Raw genomic sequence first — 22,135 nt, forward strand, 5'->3', positions numbered from 1 at the left:
TGTTTCTTGTTACCTCACCCACAGGAAGTGGGTGCATAGTTTCCAAAGTGTGTCGGGTTTCGTCGCGGAGATCTATGGAGCCTGGAGATGAAGATGCTCCAGGCGGCCAGGAGAGAAGAGTCCGGTTGGATCCAAGGGTGGATCGAAGATGTAGAATATCTGAAAGCAGAGGGAACAGAGTCTGGTCACTAGCCAGTGACCAGGATGGAACCAGGAAGGAACCAGGCGATGTCGGTCGCAATCAGGTGGATGTTGTGAAGCTTGACTCTGCTGCCACGTGGACTCTGGGGCATCGAAGATGTCCAGGAGTGGAGCACGAGCTGTCCCATGAAGGTTCTCGCTGTCGGCGGTGTCAGCTTCCGGATTGGAGCTAACAGGCCTTGGCAAATGCAACCCATGCAGGATTCGAAGATCGCTTTTTACTCGAACCAGCAAGGTCAGAGCGGTGGCTCCTTTTCAGGGGAGCGAGGGCCAGTCTGGAGCAACCAGACTAGCAGTGTAAATTTCTAGGTTTGTCGGTTCTGGGGCCACTAGCCAACGGGCAAGCGACCGGACCAACGCGTTGAGCAGGAAAATACAAAAGGGCCCCACGCAGCACTGGATGAGTGTGGAGGGGAGATCTTCGGTGCACAAGCTGCTCGGGCTGGGGCTTCTCAAACCCTAATGCACAGCTTCGAGGGTGCCTCTGGAGCTGCACGGTCAGCACTTTGCAGTATTTTCAAGATGGCCGACTCCACACTTCACGTCGCCTCCACGGGTCTCAGATTCGCTGTGACTGTGGATCAAGCTGTTACAAGTCAGGGAAGCTGGGTCTTGTTGATCTCTGTCGCTCGAGTTTTGCAACAAAGCAAACCATTGGGCGCTGGATGGTGCCTGTTTGCGCAGGGTGGTCAACCCTTGACCACAAGGGAGATTCTTCAGTCTTCCACGTCGAGTGGGATATCTAAGGGTCCAGAGTTCTGTATCAAAGTTTCGTTCAGGATAATCTAATGCTCCTGGGCACAGCTCCTACTTTTATTCCAAATCAAGGGGCTGGATTACCTGCTAGGTCCCTCCTATGGGTGGAACCAAGGAAGGGAGTGGTTACACCCCTTTCCCTTTGTCCAGTTTCGCGCCAGAGCTGGGACTGGAGTGTACCAGCACCGGTTTGAACTGGACTATGCACGGGAAGCCTTGTGCTCCCCAGGCAGTGTCTAGTTTCATTCAACCCTACCTGCTACAATCCACTATCTCTTGTCTGGGGTGGTGTAACACCTCCCTGTGACAGGATATCTATTGTCCAGGCCTCCCCTGCCGGAGTTTTGGTCAGCAGCAGGATGCCAGACTCGTGTCTGTAGCAGCAGCATCCATTTTGTGATGCTGGGGCTTTGGTTAGATTTAACCACGTTTCAATAAAGTAACATGTCTTCTCCCTCTAGAAGGGTGGAATGCTACCCCCATCGCCAGGACTGGCGAGGGGGTAGTATTCCAAAGCGTATGACAGCTTACACAACATGTTTTGATAAAGCCAAGCCAGAGTTAGCAAATAACCACGAGGATTATAATGCACTTAAGAGTATATGGTATGACAATATCCCGGAACAGCTAAGGGAGTTGGTCCCGACAGCTGCAGACAGGCTCAACTAATGCTAGAGCACCATCTCACATAAAACCAAGCACTCTGCCTCCCGGATTGTTAAGGCCTGCCATAGGAGTTACTTATAGGTATATATATGTCCAGATATAGGTTTAGATAGAGGTATACTATATCTATGCATGGGGTGATTACACGACCTTGCCCCAGCTGAGTGATCAGTCCGTTGTGTCAGTTTGGATAGCCAGGGGTGGCAAAAGATATGCTGCAGCCTCTGGTAGGCCTTGGATACACCTATGCCCTGGGTACCTATAGTACACTGTACAGGGGCTGATAAGGTGAACCAATGTCCAATTGGGTATGCACCTAAAGTACATGGGTGTGAATTTAGAGAGAGAACAGCAGGCTGTGGGTCTGATTAGCAGGCCCACAGCCACATTATGTCGTAAAACTAGTGAAGCAAACGCAAAAATCTGGGGTGACCATAGGAAAGCAGACCCTACTCTCCTACACCCTCCCACCAGACTTTAGGAAAGGATCAGCCTCCTCAGGGAACTGATCTTACCCCTTGTGAAGTAACTGCCCCAGAGGTAGTCAGGCCTATCCTGGCAGAGCCTTTGATGTCAGTGGACCCTTCCAAGGTGGGACCCAGTCTGGAGCAGGTAACCTGCCCCTCTCTACCCTGACTCAGCCAGCCCAGGGCTGCAAAGGTCAGGGTGGCCAGTGGAGGACCCCAAAGGGCCCCCTGTCCACAAAAACCACCCCATCAACAGATTAGGGACACCAAAGCTAGCAGCCCTAGCAAGGTGAAAAAGTCAAAAACTCCTGAGGGATCTCCCTTACACTTAGTTAGGAGCCTCCCCCAGATGGATTCTGTTGGGCACAGCCAAACCTGGGTCCCAAAGGCCCTAAACCTGACTTGTCCTTCCAGTAAGCCAACAAAAGGGACCCAGCCTCCAGCTGCAAGCAGCCAGAGGTTGACCCTGAGAGCATAGTGCAACTCAGTCATGGAAAGAAAGGCATCCATGGTGGATAGTGAGTAGAGGAAGCTGAGCACTACATTAGTGGAGCCTCACTTCAATACTCCATTCCCACACCAGCCTTTTACTTTGCCAAAACACACCACAGGTAGTGATTCCCTCTGGTGGAGACCCTCTGATACCCCTAGGGTGAGGGATTGCTTAGTGGACCATGAGACAGGGGGTAACCATGCTAGTGCAGGTTGTGGTTCTGAGAATTCTGGACCCTGCTATAATATGGTACAGAGGCCCAACACTCGTGTCACAAAATATCATCGTACCATGACGAATTTGGTGTTGGCAGACCGGTAATGATTTCGACATTATCCCTATGCATTTGCGTCGTGATTGAGTGATGCTATCACCCTTAAATCGTGGTTTCCATCTCGAACCCTCGGGTTCCATTTTGTAAACGGCATCCATCTTGTGGCTTGCCCTCATATAGTCAATTGATTAAGGCCGAGTTTGATCTGAAAGGACACGTCCACCTTAGCTGACTTCCCCATGACCTGGCCGAGCTGACTCCACTGCCTCCAGCCAAACCTGTTTGGACAGTCCCTCGCCCAGTGGCCGAGTAAGATAGCATTAAGGCACAACATGCCATAAACCATTCACTACATACAAACCATGTTATCCACACACATACACCTGTCCCTGTTTCTTGTTTATGGCCAGTTTTACGATGAGGAGGTGCCCGAGTTTATTGGGGTTTCATCGATATCTGATGGCAGTTCTGGGCCGAGCTGGGTCATCTATCACAAACTGGACATCGAAAATGTGGGTTTGCCATCATGAGTTTGCTTTTTTAGTGTTTTCGAAATATGTATATGACCGTATTGTAAACGAAAGAATTCTTGCCTGCAGCTGTTATTTTTGTATAAAAGGAGAAGGCTGGTTCTGTAAAAACGAACAGTCTCCTGAGAATCTACATCCCGTGCTGTTGTACTTCTAGGACACTTGTTACTTGGTTGCAGTCAATAAAACTCGATCTTTGACTTCACCTAGAAGACTCCGTGTTTCTGTGGTCCAGAACAGGAAGAACTCAAGAGGTCTTCGGGTGTTTTCCCCTGGCACCACCAGGTTCCTAAAAACCCGGCACCTCAGTTGGCGCCCAACTCGGGGCGGTATCAAGCGGTGACGGTCCAAGCCAGATGTTCGTGAGGAGCTTTGTGTGAAAATTCCAGAGGACGGCCAGCCACTTCAGTGACCCCTGTATGTCGACGTGGTTCCGAAGGTCTTTGCTGCGAGGTTCCCCACGTCCCGACGGCTACGAAGGACTGCTGCCCTGACTATCGCCCTGTTTTGGACCCAGTGATCCTTGGTAGAGCGAAACGATAGACGAATCTTCTAGTGACGTCATCGATCATCAATACTTCAGTTAAGTATAAGTGGAGCGTCTCCCAGTCCTTAGTTTCATTCTTAGTTTTGGTATCCTTGAGATACACCTTGTTTGGAACTTGCAAGCGCCAAAACCAAGGGATTCGTGTATTCACGAAAATATCGTATTCGATAATCCTTTGAAGTTTGAAGCTAGACTAGTGAGCGAAGATGCCTGGTCATCTCGCTGCTCCCGTTTCCTGCAAAAGTCATCAAGAAGACCGTCAACAAGCAGCTGGCCGCCTTCCTCGAGACGAACGGATCCCTCGACCCCTCGCAGTCTGGCTTCCGGGCCAACCACAGCACCGAGACCGCCCTGATCGCAGTCACCGATGACATCCGGGCGCTGCTCGACAACGGAGAAACAGCGGCCCTCATCCTCCTCGACCTCTCCGCGGCCTTCGACACTGTCTGCCATCGTACCCTAGTACAACGCCTCAGCAACGTCGGAGTCCAGGAGAAGGCACTGGAGTGGATCATCTCCTTCCTCGCCGGAAGGACACAGAGAGTCCGCCTCCCTCCGTTCAGATCTGAAGCCACCGAAGTCATCTGCGGCGTCCCTCAAGGCTCCTCGCTCAGTCCAACCCTCTTCAACATCTACATGAGCCCCCTCGCAGACATCGCACGCCAGCACAACCCCAACATCATCTCCTACGCCGACAACACCCAGCTGATCCTCTCCCTTACCAACGACCCCGCCACCGCCAGAGCCAACCTTCATGAAGGGATGAAAGAGGTAGCCGAATGGATGAAGAACAGCCGCCTGAAACTGAACTCAGATAAGACGGAAGTCCTCATCCTGGGATCCTCACCCGCCGCTTGGGACGACTCCTGGTGGCCCCCCGCCCTAGGCAGCGCACCCAAACCAACAGACCACGCACGCAACCTGGGCTTCATCCTGGACTCCTCCCTCTCCATGACCATACAAGTCAACGCCGTCTCCTCGTCGTGCTTCAACATCCTGCGCATGCTACGGAAGATCTTCCGGTGGATCCCCACCGAGACCAGGAAGACGGTCACCCAGGCCCTCGTCACCAGCCGTCTGGACTACGGCAACACCCTCTACGCCGGAACCACCGCCAAACTCCAGAAGAGACTCCAGCGGATCCAGAACGCCTCAGCACGACTCATCCTGGACATCCCCCGCCGCAGCCACATCTCCGGACACCTGAGAGACCTGCACTGGCTCCCGGTCAACAAGAGAATCACCTTCCGTCTCCTCACCCACGCACACAAAGCCCTACACAGCCAAGGCCCAGGATACCTCAACAGCCGCCTCAACTTCTACGCTCCCAAACCCCAGCTTCGATCGACCAGCCACGCCCTCGCCGTCCTCCCCCGCATCTGTAGAGCCACCACAGGGGGACGGTCCTTCTCCTACCTCGCCGCCAAGACATGGAACTCCCTCCCCACCCACCTCCGCCTGACCCAGGACCACCTCTTTTTCAGGAAGCAACTCAAGACCTGGTTGTTCGAGCAGTAGCAGATCCCCCTCCCCCAGCGCCTTGAGACCCACTGGGTAAGTAGTGCGCTATATAAATGCGATGATTGATTGATTGATTGATTGATTGATTGTCTTAGCAGACTTGGAAACTTGTTTTGTCTTGGTTGTAGTAAGGACTCCCGATTAGAGGATTCGTGTCCGGTTCCTCCGATTGGAACTCCAACATATGAACTCTATGTGAAGCACGGAGTAGGCCCTATCACATATAATGAAGTATGGATACAATACACCAGAAAAGATGGTGTTTTAAAATGGCCCCAATATGGTAGCTTTGACGCAGAAATTTTAGATAATCTCAAGGTCAAACTTTTCAAGAAGAAAGCCCGGCCGGCGATGTTTGACTCTTTTCGCCTATGGCGCAAAGAAGCCAAACAGAAAGAAATGAAATTAGCAAAGAAAAATAAAAGAGGTATGTCAATGGTGCAAGCCGCCGTTGCATACAGGGATAATGAGGAAGAGCAAGAGAGTGAACAAATGCTCAGAAGCAAGAAGTTAGCAGTAGATAAATGCTACCCAATGTTGCCGCATGAAGGACAAGGTTCAAAAGAGACATCAGATAAGGATCCATTAATGTCCCATTTACTGAGTTTGCCACCCCCATATGCACTAGATGCTACTGCACCTCCGAAGCGCTTTGTTATACCGCGCCCCGGCGCACGAACTCCAGTTCTCGCACAAGCACCAGCTCCTCTTCAGCTGGTTCCTACTTCTCCGGCGCAGCCCTCTCAAGGGCCGCCGCCTTTGCTACATACTCCATCTACTTTTCCAACGACTTCGCCTACTGCTCCAACTGTTTGATACTACTTCTGCCACTGCTTCAACTTCTGCTTTCCATCAGCCTGGCTCTTCTGACGTTTCTGCCTTTCCACCTGCTTCGCCCTCTGTTCGACAGAGAGTGGCAAGTACTGTCACTGGTCTGTTCTCACCTTTCTTTGGGTCGCCTAAGACGACCCCTAAAACAGGACGTAGACAGTTGCGTAGTCAACTGCCTGATTATGAGGAAAGAGTAGTGCTGAATGAGTTAGCACGTAAATGAGTTACTGATACTGTAAAGTATGATGTTCAGTCTGTTATGGAAGTCTTCCGTCAGTGGGACGCACCCACTCAAAGATATGTATTCGAAGAGATGTGTGTATATCTCTGCGAAGATTTGCAAGACAATGATCCAAAACGCAAAATGCAGGAATTGTTCCGTATGCGATTCAAGTTTTATGAAGGCATGATTGTAGGTGCCGATGTTGAACGAGCAATAGATTTGTTGTTATCTTATAGGAGTAAGGGAAACGTCTCTAGATCACTGTATGAGGATGACGTGTCAGGTAGGAAAAAGGCGCAACAGTACCCCATGAGAGAGGTTCCTCCAGTTTGGAGGGAAGGTGCCGCAAATGCGAATCCAGCAATTCCACCGCATTTCCAGCGTGTATGGGTACATGTCCCCTGGAAAAGATCTGAAGTTTTAGCACTCAAGCAGACATTGCCTGATCCCCGTAAAAATTCTGCAGGGTATTATAAGGAGTTATCACAGACTGCCAGCTCATGTATAATGAATTTAGCAGATGTAACATGTTGTTTGGGAATGTTGTTCCACAGCCCTTGTGGAGTAAGATTTGTCATACAGATCATGATCAAGAATTAGGTGACACGTGGGCTAATATTACTACTGCCGATGCTAGACAAGTTGGTGGCTCTAAGCCCGAGCCTTTGGTAGCAGAACTTCTTGGTAGAATTATCACGTATATGAAGACTTTCATGCCTGAATTACATGTGAATTTGGACAAGTTGTCTGCGTGCAAGCAGAAGAAAGATGAGAATGTGTCTGACTTTTTCACGAGGTTCGAAGAGACTTTCGTCGATCACAGTGGTCAGGATATGGCTACCGAGGGTGGCCAAAGATTGTTTGTAGACAAGTTCGTGCATAATCTGCTTCCTGAACTATGTAATAAATTAAAAGATTCAGAGAGTGCTTGGGCTGTTTCCACGTCAGCGCAGATTTTAGCCACAGCCCAATACTACGAGAATAGGCGCAAAGATGAGCTAGATAAAGCAGACAAAAAGGCTAAAGATTTGAAAACTAAAGTCCTTCTCCAGCAAGCCTATCCGCCTCGCACTGCTAGTCAGCCTAATTATCAGCAACCACAGCAGTATTCGAGAAACTCACAAAGAAATGAGTCTTCTCAACAGCGTTTACCGTATGGTCCAAATCAGTGTGCATATTGCAAGGAAGAGGGTCATTTCAAGAATAGTTGCCCAGCTTTATTGCGACGTCTAAATGGTGTTTCTGGTGCAAGAGGTAGAGGTGTTCAACAGGCTCCTAGGGGTAGGGGTCGTGGAAATTTCCCCCAGAATACTACTTCTCTTCCACCTCAGAATTCCATGAACAGCTTTGACCAACAGAATAATGCGTCTTCTAGGTCAGCTCAGTATTATGCTGATGACTATTACGCAGAAAACGGGAATGAGGGTAATGATTGCTAGGACAGCCATGGACAAAGAGAGGGAGTTGTTTCAGTTCCAGTAGATCAGAATGGACCTTATGTTGAGGTGATTACATCAGGTGTGTCAGAACCTTTTCTGCTGGATACTGGTGCTACCAAAAGTTCTATTATGCACTCAAAACTTCCTGGCGCACCTTTGTCTGGCGAAATGAATGTTTCAGTAGGTTTTTCTGGCGCCCCGGTTAGAAACCCGATTTCTAGTCCTATGCCCCTTTCTGTTGGCCCATATGAATTGGAAGCCCCCCTCATTCTTACAACAGGTTGTGGTGAAAATTTGTTAGGTTTGGATTTGTTAAAGAGATTATATGCGACTTTGTACTGTTCTCCTTCGGGAGTACAACTTACCCTAGGTAAGAAAGGGATTTCCCCAATGTATTTGTCATGGGAAAATATTCCAACGGAGTTGTCATCACTCCCGGACATACTTTGGGCTACTGGTTCGAATGATGTGGGTCTCTTGGAGATAGCGCCATATGTCATAACATTGCGAGCCAATGTTAGGTTGCCACATATTCCCCAATACAAGATCTCTAGCGAATGTGAAAAGGCGTTGTTAGCGATCATTTACGATCTGATTGAGAAAGATGTCATTGAAGAGTCAATAGGCAACATTTGTAACAGTCCTATTTTGCCTGTTTTAAAGCGTACTGATCCTTCGCAGCCACCTGTGTACAGATTTGTGATTGATCTCAGAGAAGTGAACAAGATTGTTGTGCCACAGTCTCCAGTTGTTCCCGACATTACTGCCCTATTGACTATGGTTCCAGCTTCAGCCACTTGGTTCTCGGTGATTGATTTGAAGAACGCTTTCTTCAGCATCCCGATTGCTGAGGAGAGCAGAGATATTTTTGGCTTCAATTTAGGAGGTCGAAGCTTCCGCTTCAAACACGCTCCTCAGGGCTACTGTGAAAGTCCATCGATATTCAGTCAGGCTCTGAAATCACAACTTGACACGATTGTTCTATCAGATGGTGCGACTCTCATTCAGTACGTAGACGATTTGCTGATCGCTGCAGATACTGAAGAGATTTGCAAGGAAGCCACATTGTCGTTGTTGAGTCATTTATGTGACATGAAGCACAAAGTCTCTCTTTCGAAATTGCAATTTTGTCGACAAGAAGTGACCTACTTAGGTCACATCTTATCGAAGGAGGGAAGGAAGCTGACCCCAGAGAGAATACAGGCAATTGCAAGATTGAGTGTCCCAAGGACACAGAGAGAAGTGCGTGCTTTCTTGGGCATTACATCATATTGCAGACAATGGATACCGAACTTCTCATTGTTGGCCAAACCTTTGCTGGCACTAATCTGTAAGGATACACCCAATCCTGTGCCTTGGTCTGAAGATTGTCAAAAGAGTTTTCACGAGTTACGTGAATCATTGTGTTCGGCTCCTGTGTTGGGCAACCCTGACTACAGTAAGCCTTTCACATTATATGTCCATGAGAAGGAAGGTTGCGCATTATCAGTCCTGACACAATCCTTTGGGGACAAACAGCGTCCATGCGCGTACTTTTCCGCGACTCTAGATCTTGTAGCTAAGGCATTACCAAGTTGCTTGAGGGCCACTGCTGCAGCAGCTGTCTGTACTCGACAGTCTGCTGGATTAGCAATGAATAATACACTGATCGTTAGGGTCCCACATGCAGTAGACATTTTGCTAAACAGAACGAAGACACAGCACTTAACTAGTGCTCGACTGTCAAGTTATGAGCTGACACTGTTAGCGAGTCACATACACATAAAGAGGTGCGATACACTCAACCCAGCCACGTTATTGCCCATTCCAGCAGAGACAGATGAGGTCGAAAAACATGATTGCTGTTTTAGGACAGAAGAAGAGACAAAAGGGAGAGTAGATTTACAGGACACTCCCCTTCCTGAATGTAATGATGCTTTATGGGTTGATGGTTCATGCTTCAAGTTGCCAAATGGTGATACGACTGCAGCAAATGCTGGGACAACATTGCACACGATTGTAGAAACTGCACGTATCCCGTACAATTCTGCGCAAGCAGCAGAGTTAATTGCACTTACAAGAGCGTGTGTGTTGGCAAAAGGAAAACGAGTGAATGTGTATACAGACAGCCAGTACGCCTTTGGCGTGGCTCACAGTTTTGGACGATTGTGGCATGAACGTGGGTTCCTGACATCGCATGGTGCAAAAATACAACATGATCAGCTAGTTAACGAGCTTCTCGAGTCACTGACCTTGCCACTACAAGTTGCGATTGTGAAATGCAGTGCACACAGAAAGATTCGAGATGATGTTGGTCGTGGGAATGCATTTGCAGATGAAGTTGCGAAAGAGACTGCATGAAACACAATGAGTCAAATGTATGTTGTAGGTCCTGCGAGATGGATTGCTGATGTAGGTATGTGTGAGGACACTATTGAAAGTGTGAAGTCTATACAGTCCGAGGCCACTGAGAAAGAGGTGAATGAATGGAGAGAAAGCAAGGGTAGAGTGGATGCAAATGGTTGTTGGGTCGAATTGTCAGAGCACCAAAGATGGCTGTTACCCGACGCGTATGTGCTTGCAGTGGTGACAGTGGCTCATGGGATGGCTCACATCAGTGTAAAAGGAATCTGTAAGTTGTTGGCCCCAGTATGGCAGAATAGTGGCATCCCAAAATGTGCAGAGAACTTGGTCAAGAACTGTATGGTGTGTTTGAAGTACAATCCTGTAGGGGAAATCCAACTCCAGCTGGTCATTTTGCGCCTCCAACGTATCCGTTCGAGGTTTTGCAGCTCGATTTCATCCACATGGAGAGGTGCAACAATCTGAAATAAGTGCTTGTTGTTGTTTGCGCCTTCTCCAGGTGGGTAGAAGCGTATCCCCTTAAGGACAATACTGCCATGTCTACTGCCAAAGCCCTGGTCAAGGAATTCTTCCCTAGGTTCGGTATGCCTAGAATTGTCTGGAGTGATAATGGAAGTGAATTCGTGGGACGAGTGATGAAGAGAGTGTGTGAGTGTCTAGGCATACACCAGAAGTTCCACGCTGCAAATCACCCCCAATCAGCTGGATTAGTAGAATGCTACAACGGCACGTTAAAACTGAAATTGGCCAAGATCCAAGCCAGCACAGGTCTTAAATGGCCTGACGCCCTGCCTCTAGCACTCCTATCTACCAGAATGACTGTCCATTCTAGACTGGGACTTAGCCCGCACGAGATAGTGTTCGGCCGCCCAGCTAATATATGGGGAGTGCCAAGGCCCAAGAAACTCAGCGAGATAGAGCACCCTGTACCACTCGACTATTTGCACGAATTGACAACTAAATTGCGTGTTTTACACCAACAGGTCCACAGTTCCTCTCCGCCAGCATCTGATGATCCAGGCCACACGATCGAACCTGGCTCCTGGATCCTAGTGCGGAACTTTCAGCGAACAAAGAACGAACAGCCCAGGTGAACCGGCCCATACCTCGTCCTTCTTTCCACGAGATCAGCCGTTCGGGTGGAGGGAAAGAAGAACTGGATCCACGGGATCCATTGTAAATGGATCCCTGTGCCTCTGCCTTATGACCGGTGGGTCCAGGAGGGTGTCGCCGACTCAGAGACTGAATCCGTGCCTCGTTTCGTGCCCTTCAGTGATGCGCGTTTGAAAGGAACTGGTACCGAAAAGGAGAGTGACCATATTCTGCAAGGATTTGTGCCACCGTCAATGCAGTTGGACACCACAGACCTGAAATCTTGTTTGAAGAACACACCATACCAGGGAAACAACGGTATAATCTGAGGCCAAGGAAAACGAACTAATAAAAGTAAACTAATAAGATTTTTCTTTCCCCCAAGAACTATTTTTGATCGTGCAGCTCTCTCGCCCAGGGAACTTGCTCATTTTTGATTTTCAAACCGCCATCCGGTTCTGCTGCTAGGGTCGCGGTTGACAGTCTTTGAAGTGCAGCTGGAGACGGTTAGGTCGACAGTTCTGGTTGGTCTAAGGGAATTACCCTGGACTGAACAGAAGCACTTCCTAGCAGAATCAATCTCCCACCGCGGGCAGCAACTTAGAGGATGGAGTTTCCAAGGGTAGAGAGACCTGCTAGAACTACGAACTTTGAAAAGAAAATATGCATTGTGATGGCAAGGAGACAATTTTTAATAATATGCATTTTTAATGTTGTGTAGCATAATGATGTTTTTGATTGGCTATACTCTATTCACATTTCGAGTTACCTTTGTACATAACACTCAGCCCACACCTCCTCCTACTGTCTCCCCGCATTCTTTTCACCCTCTACCTGAACACAAGTCTGCCAGAAGATTAGAATTTGTAAATAATTCATTCGTCCAACTCCTACACCAGCACCAATCTGTAATGAACACCACGAACTGTTGGGTATGTGGACTTATGCCGCACACAACAGATAAGGGTATTCCGTATTTTGTCCTGCCATTTGGCTACCATGGTTCTCTGTGGGCACTTCGAGCATGCAACCATATGTCCCGGGGAAAAACTCAAGCAACAAGGCACTAGTGGAGGGAATTAGAAATATGAGCAGGGATGTCGAAACGTACAAAACGATTCCCAGAGATGAATTGACGCCTTACAGCAGATGGAATATAACACAATACGGAATTTCCTTGGCTGAGAGTCAGAAAGCAAAGAAATCCTCCCCAATCTGGATAGTACCCCACCAAGGTCACCTATGTCTGCAGGGAAATGGCAAAAACTCTAGAGCTCAGCTAGGGAACAGTGTCTGTACTGAGACTTATGTTTTCTCCTCTCAGACCTCCCCTTCATTCTTAGCGGCTAAGGGTACCTACTTCGTCTGCCACGACAGAGCGTATACATGGTTGCCCCCTGACTTCTCGGGCACATGTTTTGTCTCGTTTCTGCTGCCACCCACTTACACGGCCGAGGCAGATTACCATCGGACAAGGACAGTTAGGGGTGTCGTGAGTAAAGACGACACTGCGGAGCAGGAGTTTGGAGACTTCGCAAAGGGTTTTCTGCCGTTTTGGGGGCCTATGGTGAACAGCAGGAACATTCGCCAATTGACGAGGGTAGTTGAATCAGCCGTGATCGAAACGGACGGTGCCCTTAGTAACTTGACTGCTGAGCTCCAGTCGAACCGGCTTATGACTCTTCAGAACAGGGTTGCCCTAGATGTCATACTTGCAGACCGTGGCGGGGTATGCAGAGTGAACCAATCCAGTTACTGCATTTTCATCCCTGATAATGCTCCGACAGTGTACCAGGCCATCTCCAAACTGCACAAGATCTCTGATTCCATTCACGTGGATAAAGGGGATTGGTCCTTGCTAGGGTGGTTCTGGGAACTGATATCTGCCTGGGGATGGAAAATTCTGATGTTCATTGGGATGATCTTAGCCATTCTGTTCCTGTTCTGCCTGTGTGTGCAGTGTGCTCCTGCAATATGTGGCCGCTGTGCAACATCATGTGTAAGGAAGCCTGTGTCAAGGAACGAACTGAACAACAGGATGATGCTACAGCAGCATCTCCATGACTTCATGAATACAGATTTGGACTCAGATTAGCATGAGTTATTGCCTATATAAGGGCAAAAGGAGGGTCTATGATTCTGAGAATTCTGAACCCTGCTATAATATGGTACCGAGGCCCAACACTCGTGTCACAAAATATCATCATACCATGACGAATTTGGTGTCGGCAGACCGGTAATGATTAGGACATTATCCCTGTGCATTTGCGTCGTGATTGAGTGATGCTATCACCCTTAAATCATGGTCTCCGTCTCGAACCCTCGGGTTCCATTTTGTAAACGGCATCCATCTTGTGGCTTGCCCTCATATAGTCAATTGATTAAGGCCGAGTTTGATCTGAAAGGACACGTCCACCTTAGCTGACTTCCCCATGACCTGGCCGAGCTGACTCCACTGCCTCCAGCCAAACCTGTTCGGACAGTCCCTCGCCCAGTGGCCGAGTAAGATAGCATCAAGGCACAACATGCCATAAACCATTCACTACATACAAACCATGTTATCCACACACATACACCTGTCCCTGTTTCTTGTTTATGGCCAGTTTTACGATGAGGAGGTGCCCGAGTTTATTGGGGTTTCATCGATATCTGATGGCAGTTTGGGCCGAGCTGGGTCATCTATCACAAACTGGACATCGAAAATGTGGGTTTGCCATCATGACTTTGCTTTTTTAGTGTTTTGGAAATATGTATATGACCGTATTGTAAACGAAAGAATTCTTGCCTGCAGCTGTTATTTTTGTATAAAAGGAGAAGGCTGGTTCTGTAAAAACGAACACTCTCCTGAGAATCTACATCCCATGCTGTTGTACTTCTAGGACACTTGTTACTTGGTTGCAGCCAATAAAACTCGATCTTTGACTTCACCTAGAAGACTCTGTGTTTCTGTGGTCCAGAACAGGAAGAATTCAAGAGGTCTTTGGGTGTTTTCCCCTGGCACCACCGGGTTCCTAAAAACCCGGCACCTCAAGGTACTTCCTTATATGGCCACTTAGGCAATATAGGCTTACCTGGTCAAGGATAACCTTATCTCCTTTCGTTTGGGGGGGGTTATGTAGGAAGGTGGATACCGGACTATGGTTACCCCAGATTTTGTGCCTAGTGTTTTGCTGGTTTTCGACTTAGTTGGCCTGGGATCCTGCTAATCAGGACCCCAGGCTATCTGCTCTCTCTGTAAAATTGACTCCATGTACCCTAGGTACATTACCAATTGGACATTGGGTCACCTTATCAGCCCCTGTACAGGGTACTATAGGTACCCAGGGCATAGGTGCATCCAAGGCCTACCAGGGGCTGCAGCATATCTTTTGCCACCCCTGGCAATCCAATCTGACACAACTGGCTGAACACTCAGCTGGGGCAAGGTAGTGTAATCACCCGTTGCTTAGATATAGTATACCTATATCTAAACCTATATCTGGACAAATATACACCTATAGGTCACTCCTATGGCAGGCCTTAACAATCCTGGAGACAGAGTGCTTGGTTTTATGTGAGATTGTGCTGTAGCATGAGCTGAGCCTGTCTGCAGCTTTCGGGACCAACTCCCTTAGCTGTTCTGGGATATTGCCATACCATATACTCTTAAGTGCTTTATAATCCTTGTGGTTACTTGCTAACTTTGGTTTGGCTTTATTAAAACATGTCGTGTAAGGTGTCATACGCTTTGGAATACTACCCCCTCGCCAGTTCTGGCAACGGGGGTAGCATTCCACCCTTCCAGAGGGAGAAGACATGTTACTTTGCTTAAACGCGGTTAAACCTAACCAGAGCCTCAACATCACAAAATGGATGCTGCTGCCACCGACACAAGTCTGGCCTCCTGCTGCTGACTGAAACTCCGGCAGGGGAGGCCTGGACAAATGGTATCCTGTCACAGGGAGGTGTTACACCACCCCAGACAGGAGATAATGGATTGGGGCAGGGAGGGCTGAATGAAACTAGACACTGCCTGGGGTGCACAAGGCGTCCCATGCATAGTCCAGTTCAAACCGATGCTGGGGCACTCCAGCCCCAGCTCTGGCACGAAACTGGACAACAGGAAAGGGGTATAACCACCCCTTCCTGGGTCCCACCCATAGGAAGAAACTAGCAGGGGATCCAGCCCCTTGATTTGGAATAAAGGTAGGAACTGTGCCAATGCAAACTAGATCATCCTGACTGAAACTTTGAAACAAAACTCTGGAGCCTTCGACATCCTACTCAACGTAGAAGACTGAAGAATCTCCCTTGTGGTCAAGGAGTGGCCACCCTGCGCAAGCAGGCACCATCAGCGCATCAAGACTTCCTTTGATGTTGCTCCCGCTGAAGCTCGAACAAGAGAGACCAACAAGACCTGGACTCCCATACTTCCAACTGCCTGATCCACAGTCCTAGCAAAGCTTAGACCTGTGGAGGCGACGTGAGACTTGGGACCAGCCATCTTGAAAAGTCGACGAAGTGCTTCCTGTGCAGCTCCCGAGGATCCCTCGATGCTGTGCTTTGGGGTTTTAGAAGCCCCAGCCCCGAGCAGCCTGTGCTCCAAAGATCACCTCTCCACACTCTCCGAGTGCTGCGTGGGGCCCTTTTGCACTTTTCCTGCTCGACGCGTTGTCCGGTCACTTGCCCGTTGGCTAGTGGCCTCTGTGATGATGAACCTACGATTTTGAACTGCTGATCTGGTTGCTCTAGACTGGACCCAGCTCCCTTGAAAAGGAGCCATCGATCTGACCTTCCCGGTCCGATCAAGAAGACATCTTCGAGTCCTGTGTGGGTTGCCTTTGCCAAGGCTTGGTGACTCTGATTCGAGTACCGACACCGCCAACAGCAAGAGCCTTTGTGGGACAGCTCGTGTTCACCAGCTGGTCATCCTCGATCCTTCCTGGTCCACGTGGCAGCGGAGACAAACTACTCGACAACACCTGATCGCAACCCGACATTGCCTGGTTCCGTCCTGGTTCCATCCTGGTCACTGGCTAGTGACCCAGACTCTGTCCCCTCTGCTTTCAGGTACTCTACATCTTCGATCCACCCTTGGATCCAACCGGACTCTTCTATCCTGGCCGCCTGCAGCATCTTTTCCTCCAGGCTCCATAGAACTTCACGACGAAACCCGACACACTTTGGCACCTATGCACCCGCTTCCTGTGGGTGAGGTAACGATGTAACTCCGGTGCTCCTGTAGTGTTTTACACCTCTAGTGTCCTAGTTTTAAGTGGCTAAGTTCTAGTCCAGTCGGAAGTCTCCTAAACCTATCACTTTCTGATTTTTACGCACCATTGACTTGTATGGTAAACGCGGTTGCCTATAGACACTGCACCCGCATCCTGTGGGCCTCCTATGTCCTACCTTCGTTAGTCCAGTGTAGGCCCAGCGATTCCGAAGACTCTAGGCCTTACCATTGTTCATAACGTGGTAATTATACCACTTTCTTAATATATGGTTTGAGTGGCCACCCGGCCTATCCATAATTGTGCAGCTTATTGTATGTTATACTGTGTTCTTTGTTTAACGCTTGTGCTTCTGTGCTCATAAAGAGTATAGGGGATTATTCTAGAAATAAATACATATATTTTGTAATATATAACTTGTGTAGTGTCCTTTCATTTGGTATTTTAAAGGATTGCGTATGGTAAAACAGCTGGCTTCACATGCCCTCTTGAGTTTAGCCTAAGACTGCTTTTGTCCATGCTACCACTAGGATAGCTGGTCTATAAGGTTGACTTACAACCAATCGCCATAAGGGTCGTTTGGACTGATGCAGGGTGCTCACTAGAATAGTGATCATCATATACCAGGCCAACTTCTCACACATCTCAAATACCATAAGGACTATAAAAAACACTCAAAACACAAGGTGATGTATGGGTCCAGAAGCCAGATGAAGAGATCTGGATAGCATATGCTCCTCTCTGAAACATGGGTATATTTGTAATACAACCCTGATGAAACCAGCTGTTACTGTATCAGCCAAAGACTAAACATGTGTTGGCGTGGGCAGAATGAGAGAAAAAGACAGTCAAATATAGAACACATGTTGAAACCGCAATCTGAACTTCTTACTTCCTGACTGCTCGGGTAACGTTTTAATACACCAGTCACATGTCCATTAGGAGTCAGGGTTTGTGAGTGACGTCACACCAGGTCACATAGTCTTCAAGGGTCAGATTTCACGGGTGACATCACACGCCCTATCACATGACCACTTTGGTCACATGACCATCCAGGCCTTGTGACTGGGGTGTGACATCACAGCCAACGCTGGCCTAAGGGCCTTGAACGTCACTTGTGGGGAAGAGTACCCATCACATTTGAGTTGATTAAAGATATATTTTGTTTTTAATTACGTGCAAAGTTATTGCACGTTTCATTTAGAGTTCTTGAAATGCAGGCTTCATTGGTAATCTGAGTGAAATAAATGAGCTAAAAACGCACTCTTCAAATAAATGTTATGTACACATCTACAGAAATTAAATAACTCATAAGCACTCAAAGCTGTATCTGTTTCTTTGATAGACCCACAGGGTCTGTTGGATCTGTTACTCTTCAGCAGTAGCAAGTTGAAGCGTGGAGCTATTTCCCACACAGCCTTTATGATGCTACAGGAAAAACATCTCATAAAATATTCTTCCCTCGTGCAACATGGTTATTTAACATCCATCACTGGCTCGAGGACAGAATCGACACTAGACGGTGCATTTTTTGTGCATTAGGCATAACCAAAATAATCTTCTTTCCGTTAAGTAATTACAAGTACTAATTGGTTCACCTTTCAGTTTTCTTTAACACCAATTGACAATAACACGATCATATTTGGTTCTAACAAATTCTGGTTGAAATGATTTATTTTCAAGAAGAGTTAGAGACAAACTGCAGGAACTGGAGGTACAAAAAACCCCGTTCCCACACAGTTCTGTTTGAACAAAGAGGATCCCATGGCAACAGCAAAACCCACCGTTTGCTTCGTGAAATGCAGCAGCTGACAATGCAGCGCCTCTTAAAACAACGCGTCCTTCTCCATTTAAAACATAATTACGCATTTCAAATTTCAAAGAGGAAAGGCGGATACAATACAGCAAATAAATGAAAAATGGTAGACATGTCCATTGAAAGGCAAAACATTTGCCTTCGTCGGCGTTAGAAACACAATTTTACTTAGGGCTCCACACGTTTGCATGTAAAATATGAAGTTATCTATTATCCTACTTAAAAGAAAAAAGGGTACAGAAAAATACACCCACCCATCTGTTTTAAAGCTAAAATATTGTTCAAGCAGCTGTCCTGCAGACGGCTAATACGGAAATATCCAATGGGTGGCAGTAACGAGCGGTATCTTTTTTTACGACTTGAAGTAAACAAGAAAACATACTTTCAATCAAATGTGTCGATTTTAAAGAAATACTGGTATCATTTAAGCGTTGCAGTTTCTTTCTTTTCGACTTGTCCTCCTCGCTTTCTTTCTTAAGGATTTTTCTAGTGAAAAGTGGCGATTAATCAAGATCTCTTATTTGCTGTGCACTTGTCATTTTCAGTGGAGATTAGCATTATTCAAGGCATTTTTTTTACGATTTGGTCGACGGAAGGGCTAGGACCCAGGAGAGACATCCTTTAAATTCGCATAGGCTCCTATGATTCCACATAGCAGCACCGTTGAAGGAACTCCCCAGCGCATCGACTGCTGCAGGCAGGATTCTTGCAAAATGCACAGATAATTCGATTTTTCGTGCTGCAGCTTCCATAGTCTGGGGGGTCTTTTTTCACGCAGAGCTGGATTTTTTAATTATTTTTAACCAAGCTGCATGAAAGGAGGCGGCGTGGAATCCTGTTTCCCTTTTGTATCACTCTGCCTACAGATTGACCTCATCGTGTTTTGAGCTCTTCGTTCTACATCATTTTAGATGGTTTTTGTTTTTTTGCTTGCATCTGTAACACGTTTTCTATGGATCGAACTCGGCCATATGAGAAGCAATGTGAGCTCGTTGTTTGGTAAATCGTGTACCCTTGGGATGTTTTGCATACATGGTGAATGTCTGTTTAGAAGCCATTATTTGCCAGCGGAAAAACACATGCTCAGTTAAACGCGAAAGTGCTGAACAGGCATTTGTGATGACTGGTTACTGCTTTATCGTCTGATGTCAAGATTTCACGACTTTAGAAGATTTCTGTAGGTAAGATATTTTCTTTCTACAATCAAAACTATTAATAAACTCATTAAGAATTGTAATGAAATTGCTACTCGTTATTTTTCCATTGTCTCTCTCTCTATGTGTGGAATGAAGCTGTTTTTTGCTGCTGAGGAAAAAAGACTGCATGCAGTTGGTATTTCGATAGCGTGCTTCTTGTGTTGCATCGAGCAATCATGCTTTTAGAAGGCACTGCGTTACTCCGAAAAGGACAAATAATAGGGGATGACACAGCCTGGTCTCGTATGAGGAACGCAAAAATAGTATTACAAGTTTAAGCTCGGAGAGAGACAATAATTGAAGCCCTGAAATATATATGTTGGTTAGAATCAAGCAAGGTTTCTTTTTCTTCATTGATGTGGAAATAATGGATGTTTCTCGAGGCAGCTGCGTTGCACCAAACCTCCGAAGTGTAGCTGGAAAACGAGAACATGCCTAAACGTATCTGATCCCGTGTTACAAAAGATGTTGTTCCCCGTAGATGTAAGGTGTAATTTAATGACACGAATACGTTATATGTAATGGCATGCGCCTGTGAAAAGGAGGAGTAACAAGCAATATATTTGAAATGGAATGTTATAACTCACTGCACATCATCTCTTGGACTTCGGTTGGCACACCATATTACTGCAATTTAGCCCATTGATGAGTAGTCAAATTGCTCGAACGTACTGCATTTTCTATTCAACGCCTTTTCATTCATTCCGTGCATCCCCTTACTTCCTCCACCCTTCTCACAAACCGTTTGCAATTACAGCATTCTGAATTTAAACTCCAAAGTCGGCCTTCCTAGCCTGGTCATCCAAGCCGAGATTTGTGGATAATCAGTGTCTGGTCATTTGGGAGTAGCAAGGCAGTAACCTCATGTTGTACGTATCGTCAAAGTACTTGTTGTAACGTACCACCCTTAGCAACCAAGAAGGCGAAATGGTGGCTGTAAGTGTATTTTTTCATGCTAGTTTAATCATTTCGAATGCAATTCGTCTCAAGCAAATTTGAAGGAGAGGGGTGGGGATGATTTACGCTTCAATATGGAACTCTTCTAGGTGCCTCATATGATGACAGCAAATTTGGGTGACAGACAATATCAGTCTCCAGCCTGAAAAGTCTTTGGGCATGACTGTGCAACCAAATTGACTCTGTCCATCAAAAATGCTTGGATAAGTCTTGTTTAATGAAACAGGTGTGTATAACAAGCTTTAATTCTACGGCCTCTAACCATATAAACTAAATTGATACCTCAATTATCATCAGTATACCCTGTCCATTTGCTTTTCCCGACAACTAAGTAACAACCTAATCGCATACCCACATCAGCAGCATCTAACTTCACTAATGCCCTGCATAACATATGTTATTCAACATTGTAACAGTCTAAGCCTTAACATTTTTCTGAATGAACTACAAACTTTCCCGACTCACCCCCTATTTCCTTCCTAAAAGCTGATTCACTTACCCCATGATGCTATCAACCTCCTTTTGATCCTGAAATATCTTGTAAACTCATCACTATTTTCAACACCTGCCCATTAGTGACTTCTTAGGTATTAACAGGGTTCGAGTCTGGGATACACGCAGGTACACGGCGTCCCCCCACTCTTTTCACAGGGTGGACGCTGTCCCCCCTGCCAAGAAGCTGGGCCCCACAGAAATATGCAGAACGTGCCCCGGTGTAATTTTCAGACACCGGGACACGTTCCACACGTGACGTCATGAGGTAATTTGCATATTGTCAGTCTTCCCACTTCTTTTCATAGGACTTGTACACTGGGTATCAACCATACAACACACCTAATTACTTCTGTAAAAACTCCTCAGCAACCTAGCTTTGACCACAAAGCTCTACTTTATGAGGGGGGAGGGCATGACTAAAAACTTCCACCCGGCAGCTACTGTCACCTTTCAAAGAAAGGGAACCGTAACTCCATACCATTCTCCTCTGATCCAGCGAGACACCAACCTTCGGACAAGTATCACTAAATTACACATATTCGGGCCATAAACCACACTCACTTACAATATGCGATCTATGAAACCTCGCTGGAGATCAATTTTAGGGCTTTTCTATATGTCCGAGCTGTCTAACAGTTTGAGCCTATTTAATTTCTAAGCCCTTATACATGGATCTATTTTAGTTGATTAGTGTAGATGATTTATCACAAAGGAATCCACCTGTTTCATTCAATAAATGACCACAGACTCAGTTTAGATTTGACATTTTATCTGAAATATTTAGTGAATCAAATTACAAATCACAGTGTCAACTCCGTCATTATGAAGAGGTAAGATTTATTTTCTAAATTAAACTATGAAAACGTAATGACGAGTACTTCATTAAAAAGAGGACAGAGAGAAAAGGCACATTGACAAAATACATAGATTGTATTTACCTAGGATGGTGCAAGATCAGACCCCTCTGGCCAGGAGTTTGGGCCCCTCAAATGATATCAGATAACGGATTCAGGACAGGATTAGGACAGGACAGGTTACCTCTTCTGGATTTAACGCCAGCGTCAAACCTCTTTCTGAT

General features: G+C 46.9%; 1 protein-coding gene across 1 annotated transcript in view; it reads left to right on the forward strand.

Annotated features, from left to right (window-relative positions):
• Positions 1–18,799: 18,799 nt before the first annotated feature.
• Positions 18,800–22,135, forward strand: part of IL1RAPL1 (interleukin 1 receptor accessory protein like 1) — a 2,420,186-nt gene continuing 2,416,850 nt past the window's right edge. The window contains exon 1 of the mRNA XM_086934516.1: positions 18,800–19,590. The gene's annotated coding sequence lies outside the window, so the exon portion shown is untranslated. The remainder of the gene's footprint in view (positions 19,591–22,135) is intronic.

This window comes from Lissotriton vulgaris, chromosome 8, assembly GCF_964263255.1.
Source record: "Lissotriton vulgaris chromosome 8, aLisVul1.2, whole genome shotgun sequence".
Lineage (NCBI taxonomy): Eukaryota > Metazoa > Chordata > Amphibia > Caudata > Salamandridae > Lissotriton > Lissotriton vulgaris.